The 13,266-nt window shown below is 56.5% G+C and overlaps 1 protein-coding gene across 4 annotated transcripts in view; it reads left to right on the top strand.

The window, feature by feature from the left end:
• Positions 1 to 13,266, top strand: part of ZNF469 (zinc finger protein 469) — a 255,902-nt gene that overhangs the window by 226,218 nt on the left and 16,418 nt on the right. For all 4 annotated transcript variants that reach the window (XM_075039861.1, XM_075039860.1, XM_075039862.1 and 1 more), the window contains one exon: positions 10,663 to 10,732. The gene's annotated coding sequence lies outside the window, so the exon portion shown is untranslated. The remainder of the gene's footprint in view (positions 1 to 10,662; positions 10,733 to 13,266) is intronic.

Genomic DNA, 13,266 nt, shown 5'->3' with positions numbered 1-13,266 from the left:
CTGGTTCCCACGCATATATCCATTTAAATCTCCAGGCTGACAGGGAGAAATCATTCCTGGCTGCTCCCGAGGCCAGCCCATGTGCCTTGGGCAGGAGAAGGGGAGTCCCAGAGAGAGGGGAACGACGTCTGTTGCTGGAAGAAAGCATCTTTCATCAAGCAGATATGTATTTTGGTGGCTCCTTCCCCGCTTGGATGCTCCAGCCAGGTCTGCCTGCTGCTCTTGACCCAACGCGGCTGTACATCTGTGATGGGTCCCCTTTTGGGGTGCCAAGCCGGTTGTCCCCAGAGCCGTCTGGCCACGTGCATCACCACGGCAGCGATGCTCAGAGGATGCACGAGAGGGGAGCACCGGGGAGCCGGCGTGCCTGGGTTTGCAATGTGGCTCCTGATGCTCAGCTGGTTGTTGGCGACTGGAGCCAGGGAGAAGAAAACAATACGCGATTGCACTGCAATTAAACAGCCTCCTAATTGTAGCGCTACATACGGCTCTTCCGCTGCTTTCTAAGTTTGGTGGCATAATTACAGCAGCGGGGTAAAGGCAGCATCTGTGTTCCCACCGCGCCAAGCCCTGCCTTCCAGGGATTTTGGATTTGACCGTATAAATCCTGGGCTGAAACCTGGCATCCGATGAAAGGGAAAAGTAACCCCCAAGCTGTGCCTGGGCTTGGCCCTGGTGAGGCACGACAGGCAAAGTCCTCGCATCCCCTGCAGCCCCCACCGTGCTTGCTGGCCCTATCCTGGGGCAGAGGCAGGCAGCGCATTTTCCTCTTTAGAATGTGTTTTTGCAAAGCAGCTTCAAAAAAAAAAACAACAAACCAAAGCCTTGCTCTGGTCGATCATTGTAACTCTCAGTTTAGAAACACGCGGCGAGGAAGATTAAAGGGTGGCTCGGGGGACGGCAGGCTGGGTGTCAGGATGCTGGGATGTACCGGGAGCAGACGCGGGCGCGAGGGAGTTGTCTTCTCGCCGTGTCTCCGTCTCCCCAGCTCCGCTCTTTTTTGGGAGGACCTGGGACAGTGAACCCGTTTCCCTCTGGCTGATCTCAGCGCTGGCTTGTTATTGTAGGGTTGCTTGCACGGGGTGGTTTGTTTTGGGAGCATCCCTCCAGCATCCCCAGGCACACGAGGGGCACCGACAGCCCCGGGGGGGCAAATGCGTTGCAGGCAGCGCTGCCTGCCCCGAGGAGATGGGCAGCGGGGCGCAGGCAGACTCCTAGATCTATATGTAATTTTTTTTATATATATATATATTTTTTTATACTGTGGGTTTGAGGAATCCCGAGATAAATGCCACTTTCTGTGTTAAAAGGAGGACGTCTTGGAAGGCAGGGGAGGGAAGCTGAATCGCAGCCTGTGTTTTCGGTTGGAAACGTGTCTCGGGTCCCGAATGTTTTCCATCACACAGGCGGGTTTGTGTGGGTTCACCTGGGCAGGAAGCGGTGGGGTAAAGCGATACCCCGCGGGGTGCGGGCGGCCCTTCTCCAACACCCCCTTTTCCTAAACCCGATAGCAGCCGGCGGCTGTTAATGAAATAAGCAGCCACTTTACGGCAGCTCTCACACCATGTGTGAAAATTATTAGTTGCAACGTTTTGCTGGAAAACAGAGGAAAAAGGAGTGGGGCAGATGAGAGATGCATGAAGTTATTTGGTCCGCAGCCCCATCCCCATGCCGGCATGAATATCCCACCCGGCTTTTCCCTGCAAATATCTCCTGCCCGCTCCCAGCAGCATTAAATCTCCAGGTGAAGTTAAAAAAAAAACTCTTTGTCTGTGAATTCACTGTAAAAGTATGCGGGGTTTAGTAATATTGCATTAGCACTGGTTTGGTCGTTGCTAAATAGCTGAGGGAAATAAATAGTTTCCGGTGTCCACAGCATTAGGTATTGTCTGGGATGCTTTCTGCAGGGAGGAAAAGTAATCCCGGGATAAGCATGGCCTGTCAGACGGAGAGTGATGCCCCGACCCCCTGCCCTCTGCTACCCGCATCTGCCTGTCACTGGGGTCTGGAGAGAAACCAGTAATGAGTGGGCTTCACCCGTTTTTCAGAAGCAAGATTTATTTTTTTTTTTAATTGTCACTGTTTGGAAGAATTTGGTTTTCCAGCCAGGATATAAAAATACACATTTTTTTCCAGACTCCCAGAGGGTTGGGGGCAGGGGAGGTCGTTCTTTTTCATTCCTCCTTCAGTGGCCGAAGATGAGGAAAGGGATGAGACGCACGGGAAAGCACGGAGCCCGGTCCGTGGCGATGCTGCCCGCCCTGGGCCGGGGGCAATGGCCAGATCCCCAGCCCATTTCTGTGCTTTCCAGCCACTTTCTGCTTGCAGCATCACCTCACGGCTGGGATTCAGCCCCGGGAGTGGCTGCATCTGCATTTTCCCTGTGGGAAGGGCAGCAGCATCCTTTCCTCAGACCTGGTCTCCCTGAGACAACATCTTAAAATCGCCCTGCTCTGCCTGAAAACCATATCCTGAAGCAGAAGGGAAATTCCCAGTCCTCGCTTTGCATCTTGCAAGCACATGCTAAGGAGGGATGTTGTCCCAGACCGGTACCCAGACCGACACAGCAGGGATGGGCTTGGACCCCGAGTGCTTTTCCACCTCATGCAGCACCAGCAAAAGGAAAATATTTGCAGGATGCAATTCTTCAACCCTCTGAAATATCCTCTGCTAATTTTTTTTGACTGATGAAAGAAAAATACACCGGTGTGAGGAAGGGGATTTTGTCGCTCAGCGTGTCTCTGGAGAAAACGTGCCTCCCGAGCAAACAGAGCCCGGGCTTGTCTGGGCGATGAATATTGGCATTATTCGACCGCGCTTGCTCATGGATGGTGCCTGGTGAAAAAGAAAAGAAAAAAAAGCAGAAGAAATAGCACGGAGCCTCTGGGTGGATTTTCTCCACCTTGGTATCGCCTGGCTCATGCCCTCTCCTGCCACGGCTGGGGCACAGGGATGTGTCCCCACATCTGCCACCCAGCAGCTGGACCAGCAGGAAGGGCTGCGTGTGCCTGGAAACCCATCGGCAAAATGCTTTTCATTACTCGCCCTTTGAAGTTTCAGGCATGTGCCGGACTCGTGTTTGGCACCTGCAAACAAACCTGACCCGAGTGGCCGCCCAGCTTTGATTTTTCACGGCACGGGAGGATCTCTGCAGCCACGGGCTGCCGTCACCCTCCAGGAGAGACGACGGAAAACGCGGATGGATTTTGGTCCAGCTCCTCCTCACCTCGCAAACCAGGGATGCAGCAGCAAGGCGTGCACATCCATCCCGCTTTTATATCGCTGGTGTTTGACACGTCCGCATCACGTTGGCAGGCAGAGGAGGACCAAGCTGCTCGCTGTTCCCGCTGCTGCCCGAGGCTGGCAGCTGTCCGCTGCTCCCCGGCTGCGGCTGCCGGGACCGTGTAACCCTCCCGACCGCCACCGGCATCTTTACGAAGCGGCCGATTGAAGTTCGCCATGAATGTCCTTCTGTTCACCAGCCTTTTTATAGCTCCGCGCGTTTTTCTTGGCCCTGAGCGTTTCTGCTCCTGTTGAGAACAGAGAGCATCTCTCAGCGCCGGCGTCCGCAGCCAGCCGGGACGGGAGGGGGCTGCATCAGGGCAGCTTATTTTTCGGGGTCCCACTGCCTGAAATGCAATGATCCCCCCATGCCTATGCCACTGGGGTAGCCAGTGTGTTTTGTAGCTCAGACAAGACAGAGCTCAGGGACTGTCCTGGCGAGGAGCTGCGGTGATGTTGGAGTCTGAGGATCGAGCCCTTTCCTAAATGCCCGACCTCAAGCTGCGGTTTCCCGGGTGGCACATCCCTCCTGCTTCCCACGGGCCACGAATCCCAGGGAAACACCTTGTAAGGTGCTGAAGGCGATGGCAAGCTTGGCTTCAGGCAGCAGCCCCAGCCGGAGGAAGCCAAACCGGGTCATTCTCCACCAAAATCACAACAGCCCCGCTCCCACCTCCCATGGGTGCAGCTCCCCATGGTGACACGGTACTCACGGGTGCATCCCAGCCCCGTAGGTGGGAGAGGGAGCCTCAAGGAGGGGAAACCCCAAAATTCCCAAGCTGCCTCCCCTGCTCTCTGGGATGTGATTCCCTCGTCGCAGGTGCTCCTCTTTCCCCGGCCCATGAGCCGTCTGCTTCCCCTTTGGCACGGGGAGGATGGCACGGTGCTGACGCGTGCCGCTGGCTGAGCAGTGGGGAAATGTTCTGGAGAGGCCGTAAACCAAGGGCTGGGCAGCAAGGATCTGCTCCCGGTTGGTTTTTCTGTGGCCAAGCAGAGGACATTACTTACAGAAAGGAGTAAATATAGGCAGTAAATTAAATGGTATTAAAGTCCCCTCTTCTGCAGGCGCTGGTGGGGTCCCTGCTCTCCGGCAGCGATGGGGAGGGATGCGGCCGTGAGGGTTTTGCAGCAGGATCTGTGCCGTAGCTGCAGGTCACAGGCAGCCGAGGATGGCTGCACGACGCCGGCTGCGAGCACCGGGGCTCCCGCGGGAGGGGACGGAGCCGGCATCGCTCCTGAGAGCGGCAGGGATTTTGCAGGGATGTCACAGATGATGCAAGCCAGTGGTGCCAGCTCGTGGGGGCTGGATGAGGGGGAATACCCACGGCATTGCAGTCGGAGGTCCCAGTGCTCCGGAACGGCATGTTTGGGTTGGCAGAGGGAAGGTGTGCTGGGAGATGGGCAATGCACACCGTGCTTGCAGAGGTCGGGCTGCAAGCCCCCTGTGATCCCATTTGATCTGTGATGTGCCTCTCACCCAGGCATCTGGGCACGGGTACGTGATCCCAGCTTGCTGCTCAAAGCCCTCCAAGGCATCAAGTGCCTTGGGTCCTCAGGGCGGGTGGCACCCAAAGCACGTCCACGTAGCCCAGAGCATCCCATCACCAGCGGAGTTCTGTATGCCAGGGGACACAGACAGCACCCATGGGTCACCCCGGCCACAACTTGACCAGGGACCCACCAAATCTGCCTGTCCCGGTGAGAGACGTGTCGGTACGAGTCATGTCCTGGCTACCCTTTGCATTTAGCTCGACATCTTGTTTGTTTTCTACTAGCCAAGCCAAGCAGCGGGGCTTTTGCAGGGAGAGTCTGGGGTTAAAGCAAACCTTGCAGTGGACGTGGTCTCGGGGTCTTGTGCACTCTGCAGGGTGTTTTCCAGCAAAGTCCTGCATGGGGCTGCTCCCCCCTGTGCCCTGGGTGTAATCAGATCCGTCCCCCACCAAGCAAGCATTTGTATTTGGAGCATTTTCTGAATGTTTTGCATTTGGGAGACTCACGAGGAATGTCTGCTGGGGAGGGCAAACAGCCTGTGAACCGGCGAGGCGCTGGTGCCTGGCCCGGGCTGCGTTTTGGCGACCTGAGCCCCTTCTCCAGGGCTGTCCCTGCTTGGGTCCCCCATCAAATCCCACAGATTCCCTGGTGCAGAAAGGCATTTTTTTCGGTGAAAAGAGAAATCACCATTTTTACCGACACCTTCCCACTACGTGAGCCGACAGGGATTGGTGTTCCGTGGAGCATCTCCTACCACAAGCCCTGAAATCGCAGCCAAAGATTATTTGGGAGAAGGTGGCTGCTGGAACAGCATCGCTGGGTCTCACCATCGCCAGCCTTCTCCTCCCTGAACCCCCTGTCCAAAGTTGGCACCGCGCTGGGCGGCTGCTTGCAGACACCTTTGCTTCCCTCTGCAGGAAATCTCCATAAATTGCAAGTCAGCCTCTGTGCATCGCGTTATCCCAAGAGCTGGACCCCACCAGGAATATTGCTGCTGTGGTGGGGGGGGGGACAAGCCAAGTTCGCGTCTGCACGGCGTGGCCTGCCAGAGCCACTGGCTACTTTTATCTCCATCACTTGACTATTATACTTAATCAGGAAGGGGGGATATTATAATATTTTTTTTTAAATCCACTTTTCTTTTATATAGAGCAAATTATAATCACTTTTAATTGAAAAAAAAAAAGCTGATAATATTCTGAACCAAATTTCTGGAAGAGAATAATTAACAGTGCAATAAATCCCCAAAGGAAATGCTCATTAATCTTGTCTTTCAGAAGCAAATTTCAGAAGAGAGCTTATTTAAAACATTGCTAATAATTATAGGAAAGTTGACAGCTTAAAAGCCCCCAAATCTAGCAGCAGTCTCCTCCTATCAGATCCTCCGGTAACTAGTTCAGGCTGGACGGGAGCATCCCTGCTCTCCGGGCTGGGGTGACCGCTGCGGCCGTCGGGTACCACCAGGATGGGTGGGATTCCCCGGGATGATGCCGGGGGTGGGTTGGAAGGGATGAGGGGTCTGTGTCACCAGGGATGGCCTTGGAAGGGCTCCCGCGGCGGGTCATCTCTCCGGCCTGAGCTCGGGGAGGGGTGACAAGATCATCCGAACCGGCTTGGTCGGTGCGCTCAGAGCATCGCTGCTGGCCGGTGCCGTGATGCTCCTCGTGCTGCTCGTGGTCCTTGTGCTGCCTTTGGTCCGTCTAAGCCCCGGCGTGAAACGCCGCTCTCTCCATCTGCTAAACCCGGCTCTGCGTGGGGCTCAGCAAGACCAGGGTCGCTGGGGATCGCTGTCAGCAGCAGGATGAGACCTGCAGGAAAGCGGCTTTCCTGGGTCAGTGATGGGGGCTCACAGCACCCCGATGGGTGAGGGCTGGATTCGTGCGCTCGCTGACAGGCATCCAGCTGACCCCAATTGAAGTCTGTGACTGCGTTAATTGCGATGAGCCAATTAATTTCACTCGGCGATACGTGTGTGCGTGCGTGTGCCTGCCCAAAGGCAGAACTGGCCAAATGAACGTGGGGCAGATTCTGATCTGCAGCCGTGCCGCCGAGCGGAGGGGAGGAGAAGGATGCCAAAAGGATAACGAGCTAAATGAGGCTTGGGTGAAAATACCGGTGATGTGCTCATTGCTCTCGGGTTTCCTGTCCCCGTTTGACCAGGGCTGGGAGCGGGAGCGGAGGGGAAGGCAGCTTGGAGCAGACCCAGGCTCTGCCGGGAGGAAGGAAACGTGATATTGGCCTGGGAATGGTGTCATTGCCTTTGCTTTTTTGCTTTTTTCTTCCTTTTTGGGGGGTCACGGAAGGCTAGGAGGGAAATGCGGAGCGGGACCCTATCCCGGGAAAGTGGGGTGAGGGGGATACGGTGGTGTGGGACACCAACGTGCCGTACCCTGGCGATGCCCGAGGGGGTCAGCCAGGGCTGGAGATGGTCAAGGTGTTGCCGCTGGGCTGCTCTTCCCCAAAATCCATCCTTTATCTGCATCTTCAGCAGCGCACAGAATCATTTCTCCCCTTCTTCCACCAGCTCCCCTTCAGCATCCCGTGCACAGGGGTGTCAGTGGACAAATTTTTGTTAAATTTAAAACAAAAGCGAGCAAGGGAGAGGAAAATCCTCCTTTTTGGCTTATGCAAATTCACTCCGCTTTGATAACAAATCTGCCTGGGTCACGCAGACCTGGGGAGATGGCGAGATTTCATCGCAGCAAGATTTAATACCTTTCCAAGGCCCCAGTGAAAGAGAGCACTTAATCCCATGCTTAATTTCCTTTCTGTGCCTTAAAATACTGAGTGATGCACTCATCTCGAAGTGAGGGCCTGGGCCTACTCAGGCATGCCGCGGTTCTCCAAATAAGCCGGACAGCGGCCAAATTTCAGCAAAAAACTTGAGCACGTGCTTTGGTGCATCCCACTCTGTCTGTTTGCACCCTGGCAGGATGCGGGCTCGTTCCCAGGGCACCCACAGGGTGATGTGGGATGTGCTGGTACCCAGAGCCCTTTGCCTCCCCCAGCACCCGGTGGGACACTGATCCTTCCGATCTTCTGCTTTTATCGCTCAAAACGGTGTCTGAGGAGTTAATTTTGATTTTTTACATTTTTTTGCCGTGATCCTCTGCCCGTGTACCACCCTGGCCCAGGCAGGTCCTGCTGTGTCGGGGACCCCAGGGGTTCCTGCGGTCCCCTCCCGCCTGCTCTTTGTCATCCGGAGCCATCATTTTCATTAGGCAGCTGCTCTGTACCTCGCACGCCTTTTATCTGCGTTCTGTTAAATGATCTCAAATATGTGATATGATAAAGACAAACAAACACCCGTTCAATTTAGTTCACCCTAATGCCAGACTCTACTTTTACCAAAGTAATTAAGATTAATGCAGTTGATAATTTAGGAAGTATTCTTAAATGTACCCTTCTGGCAGCATCTAACATGTAATTTTACCTTAGAAGATTTATCGGAGCACTTAGGTAACAGATAGTTCCTTAGCAAACAGGAGCATTTAGAAGGAAAATGAAAGATTAATATTTCTTAAATAAATGTCAAAATAAGTCATTCTTTATTTCAACCGTACAAAGATGTTGCTGTCAGGCCAAGCCCCTCTGCTGATTACCAGGGGAGATTAAACCCGCCACAGTCTCGGGGCTCGGTGAGCGGGAGGGAAGGAGGTCTCAGATGTCCGACGCCTCTGGTTTTTTAGGGAAGCAGATGCTTTGAAGGGCTCCGCTCGCTCATGCCAAAGCACATCAGAACCAGGCCAGCCCCTTGCTTTGGGGAGGGGGGGAATTTTGGGAGCTGACCCTGACCTTGCCAGCAGCCCCTGGGGTAGCTCCAGCCTGGCAGGTCCCGGCCCCGCTCGGCACATCCCGGCTGCTTTTCCCGCTCCGCGACGGGCGAGAAGAAGCTGAGTTAAACGTCGGCAGAGCCTCGCCGCTCTCTATCACCAGCCATCTTATTTCCTTTGGAAAAGACTCAGATGCTGTTGGCCACGGCCGGGGATGGGACCGGAGCGAGCGTCCGTAGCTGACTGACACCCAGCTCCCGCGACCGCCCAGCCAGGGAATTACGGGATTTGCTTTGCCGGGTCACCCTGATCCCTCCGTCCCTTTTCACGCAGACATCGGGCTGGGGCGACCTCCAGGCGGGGCTGAGCCGTATCTCACGTCTTCTCCTCTCCCCCCCACCCCAGCCACCTCCTCTGTGCCGCGTCCCATGGGGCATCCCCTCTGCCAGATGTGCAACCTCCTCTCGCAGCGCCTCCAGCTCGGGCGGCACGAAATTTCGGGAGGGAACCCAGGCACGGTGCCGAGACACCGGCTCGCAACACCCCCACATCTCGCGGGGAGCCCGGGGAGCTGCCAGGCTCGGCCGTGCCCGCCCAGGGACCTGCCCTCCTCCACTATTTCTGCGTTATAAGCCGAGGAAGGGTTAGGACTGTTTGCAAAATCTGGATCCTGAGCGAAAGCTGGATTCTCACCAGCTTGGAAATTCAAAGCTGTTTGGATCCAGAAAATCAATTTGGACCATCATGAGCAAGAAACAAACTTTCTGAATAACCTTCCAACTTCTCCTCGGGCCAGAAAAATCTGCTGGAAACAACCTCTTGCCCAACACAGCCAGACCAGACCATCCAGGACCGTTTGTGTGTGTGTGTGTGCACGTGCACACCCTCAGCATCTTTCCCAGCCCCTCTTACAAGGTTCTTTTCAAGCTGCCAGCACCAGGGCTCAGCTCCTTCCCTCTGCAGTTTCTGCCCAAGGGATGCTCCAGCCTTTTCCCAGCCTTTCTCAGAAAGAGCCTCTGTCCATCCCCAGACCTGTCCCTTTGGTCCTGGGCAGTGCCCGGGCATGGGGCCAGCCCCGGTCCCTGGTCCCAGCCTCCCTCCTTGGGGACAAGCAGGGACCAGGGCTGGTAAGGGAGATGTCACATCCCTCCTGGTGAGATACTCCCACCCGCTGCATCATGCCCAGGCAAGAGCCAGACCCCTCATCCTGCTTTTCTCTTTATTTGACCGGGAAATAGGGTAATGTCAGGATGAGTCTGGATATGACCCACGTGCTCTTGGGGAGCAACGAATGTGGTTTAACTCCAGGCTGGACCTGAGGCTGGCAAGGAGGTAACAGCAATCCCTTAAAATTCCTGCCTTTTCCCAAACCTGGGAAAAAGCACCCCTTTCCCAGCTCACTCCCAAGGTGTAATGTAGGCGAGTGCTGTTTCGGGAGCATGGCCTGATCCGGCGCGGTACGGGACGGAGATGGACGGGAGGTGGGCTGCTCCTCTACCGCCTACCCACCTGGGGCTGAGCATCGCGGGGACCGGCACGTCACTGCCCAACCGGGGGGCACTGAGGGTTGGGGATGGCACGGAGCTGGAGGGGGACGTGGGCTCATTGCTGGGTGCAGGATCAGGCCTGGCTGGCAGCAGGTTGGCAGCTGCCCCGCGGCTTCTCTCAGCACCTGCCAGAGGCAGGTGCTGTGGTTTGGGCTTTGGCCGTCCTCAGTCTCCCCTTCCTCTTCCTCCTCCTCCTCACACCGGCGAGGCCGTTTGCTGCCTCTTGGGGCCGTATCCTGACCGCAGTTACAATGAGCCCCTGCAAGGTGTCGCGTCTGCAGGACCCCAACGGGTGGAGGCGGTGGCAGGGGATGGAGCTGGGATGCAGGAGAGGGGGAGGTGGGACCCCATCTCCATCCCTGCCTCAGTTTCCTCACTCCCACAGCACCCTATGTCTACGCGCCTGGCCAAAGCCACCCACTCGCCGGGACCCAGCTAGGGGTGGCCGTGACGGGGCATTTTGGGGTGGAAACCCCTCCTTTTGGCGGCCGAGCGCTCCCCGCGCGCCGCGGTGCAGGCAGCCAAGCCAAACACAGATTCCTGACATATTTTTTCTCTTTCCTTTGCAGCCAAGAAATTCATATTTCATGGGAGGTGAAAGTGAGTCCCGGCAGTAGCTGAGCGGCGGAGGGTGCCAAGGTACGGGCCAGCTGACAGCGCAGGGTCGGATGCTATTTTTGGGAGCCAGATGCTCTCCTCATCCCGGACGGGCTCTGGGGATGGCCCCGGCCTCCCCACGTCCCGGCTGCAGGGATGCTCGGGGACCTCCCCGGCTGCTTGTCTGACCCCACGGCAGCCCGGCTGTGAGAGGCAGAAAGTTTAAAGAGGCGCTGGGCTTTGAGAAGGGGCTGCCTCACAACGGGAAGGGATTTTTCACAGCCCCAGCCAAAGCTGTGCTGGGTAGGATCGACCTACCTGGGTAGGACTTAAATCCTTTCGGCAGTGGTTAAGCGCCCCTTTTTGCGGACAAAAGCCCAAAGTGTGTTCAGGGTCACCCCTGCGTCTCGTGGAGCCGGTGAAAGCCCGTAGAACCGGGGGGTTTCTTTGTGGGATCCCCTCATGCCCCCTGCCCATCTCCCTCCCACCAACTGCAGCAAAGGGTGTTTGCCTGGGTGATGCCACCCAGCCGGTATTTTGATTTTTTTTTTTTTTTTTCCTTCCACCCACTCCCACACCCGTCCCTGAGCTGCCGTTGCCGAAACCGCAGTGCCTCCGGCCACGATACCCACCCAGATAAGAGCAGCCCCATCCCGGGATGGTTGTTTATTCACCTTGCAGGAGCAACCTGTGCCAAACCCTGACCGGAGCCACGGCCCCGGGACCCCCACCCCGACCAGACCCCCTTACCCCCATCCCTCCACGTCTCCCAGCCCCATCAGGGCTTCGCTGGACCGGACACTGTACATACAAATAGCAAGAACAGTCCCTGCCTTGCTAATCTCAATAGACGATACAAAGAGCAGATAGGCGAGGGGAAGCATTATCGGGCCTGATTTACAGATGGAGGGCTGAGTCACCGTGATTAACTGACTTACCCAAGGTCATGCAAGGGAGAGGCCGAGCCGAACGCTGAACCCGGCTCTCCCGAGTCCCCCAGCGAGGCCATCCCTCCGCTCCCTGCCAAGGGGAAGGATTTTTCCCTTCCACCCGGAGCGATGCCCAGCTGAGCCGTTTCAGCCCCCTTTTCCTCCTTTGCTTCAGCAGCCGGTGGGGTTTTCTTGCTGGGTGTTGGGTTTGGCTTTTTTTTTTTTTTTTTTTTGCTATTCAACAACCGTTTTGTTTCTGCCGGAGCAGGGTTGAGCCCCAGGGAGATGCTTCACCTGCTGCTGCCCTGCCCACGGTGGGGACATGGTGGTCCCCTCGGTCTTTGTGGTGTGGTCCCCATACAATATCCCAGCCAAGATGCAAAGCTCCAGCATCCCGCTGGTGGGATTCACAGCTCTTCTCTCTTGGGAAGGAGATGCTATCAGGGCTGGGGGTGATGTGCGTGCCGGGCCAGCCCTGAAGGAATAAGTGCTAAAGGGATTGGGAAGTGCTAAGGGGCTCAGGGAGCACGGGCAGCCCAAGGGGACCCTCGGCTCTGCCCCCGGAGCGTAGCTGGCTCTCGGGGTGTGAAGAGTCGAGCCCCTTGGCTCCGGGTGCCGGAGAGCCGGGGCGGTGAATCACAACCTGTCTGGCGTGTCGGGGCTGCTGGCAGGATGGGACCTGCCCCACGGAGCGGCAAGCTGGGCTCTGCCTTGCCAGCCAGGCTCCTGCCATCGCTGCTCGGCTCGTCCCCGTGTCCCCAAACCACACCAGGGCTGCAGGAGGCTGTGGGTGGCCCCGTGTCGGCCCCCAGCGTGGGAGGATGCTCCAGGGATGGGCGAAAGGGCTGAGCACCCGGCAGGGCACGCAATTGCAGGTGGGGATCGCTCTCCCTGCAGCCAAGCAGCCTGGTAATAAATATCACATGCTTTTTTTTTAAAGCATAAGCTTCCTTTGCCCCTGTCCCATCCCTTTCCATCTCCTTTTCCAGGAGCTGAAATGTAAAAACACAAGAAGCAATGCCAGCGGTAATCCAAAGAGGAGCCTGGTTCTGGGGGCAGGCTGAGTGGGCTGAGAGCCTGTAAAAAAAAAAAAAAAAAAAAAAAATTAAATGGTCCCTATTTTCATCTTATTCTGGGTTTCCCATCCCGCAACGGGTGAACTATGTTTGGGCTGGATCCGTAAACCCTCCGGTGATGGATGCAGGCAGCTGCCGGGGGAATATTGCTTTAAATCAACACGCCCAGCCCTCCTTATCGAACGCCCCATCGGGAGCAGCACTGGCTGAGCCTCACCGAGAGGCCCCAGATTTCTGCGCCGTGCTGCTCCCAAGGCTGCCGTGCCATCGAGCCCCACTCCTGGGTTTGCAGACGGTGGCCGCAGCCAGCGGGAGGGACCCCCACGCAGGGATACGGGACCCCCAAACCCCGGCGCAGGGACAAGCATCAGGGTTTTGGGGAATGAAGCCGGTTTGGGGGAACGAAGCCCTCATTTACACCTTGCCCTTATCCCCATGTGCTACCTATCATTTGCATGGGATAAATTTGTGGCCATCTCCTGCCCAGGCTCTGCCACCATCACCGAGCATCCCGTCACGGCACACGGATCCCCTTCATCAGCGGGACAGTCCTGTGTGCCACCGGCTCTGC

The sequence above is a fragment of the Buteo buteo genome, chromosome 11 (assembly GCF_964188355.1).
Source record: "Buteo buteo chromosome 11, bButBut1.hap1.1, whole genome shotgun sequence".
Taxonomy (NCBI): domain Eukaryota; kingdom Metazoa; phylum Chordata; class Aves; order Accipitriformes; family Accipitridae; genus Buteo; species Buteo buteo.
The sequence above is the reverse complement of the archived record's forward strand: the minus strand, read 5'-3'. Positions and strand labels throughout refer to the sequence as shown.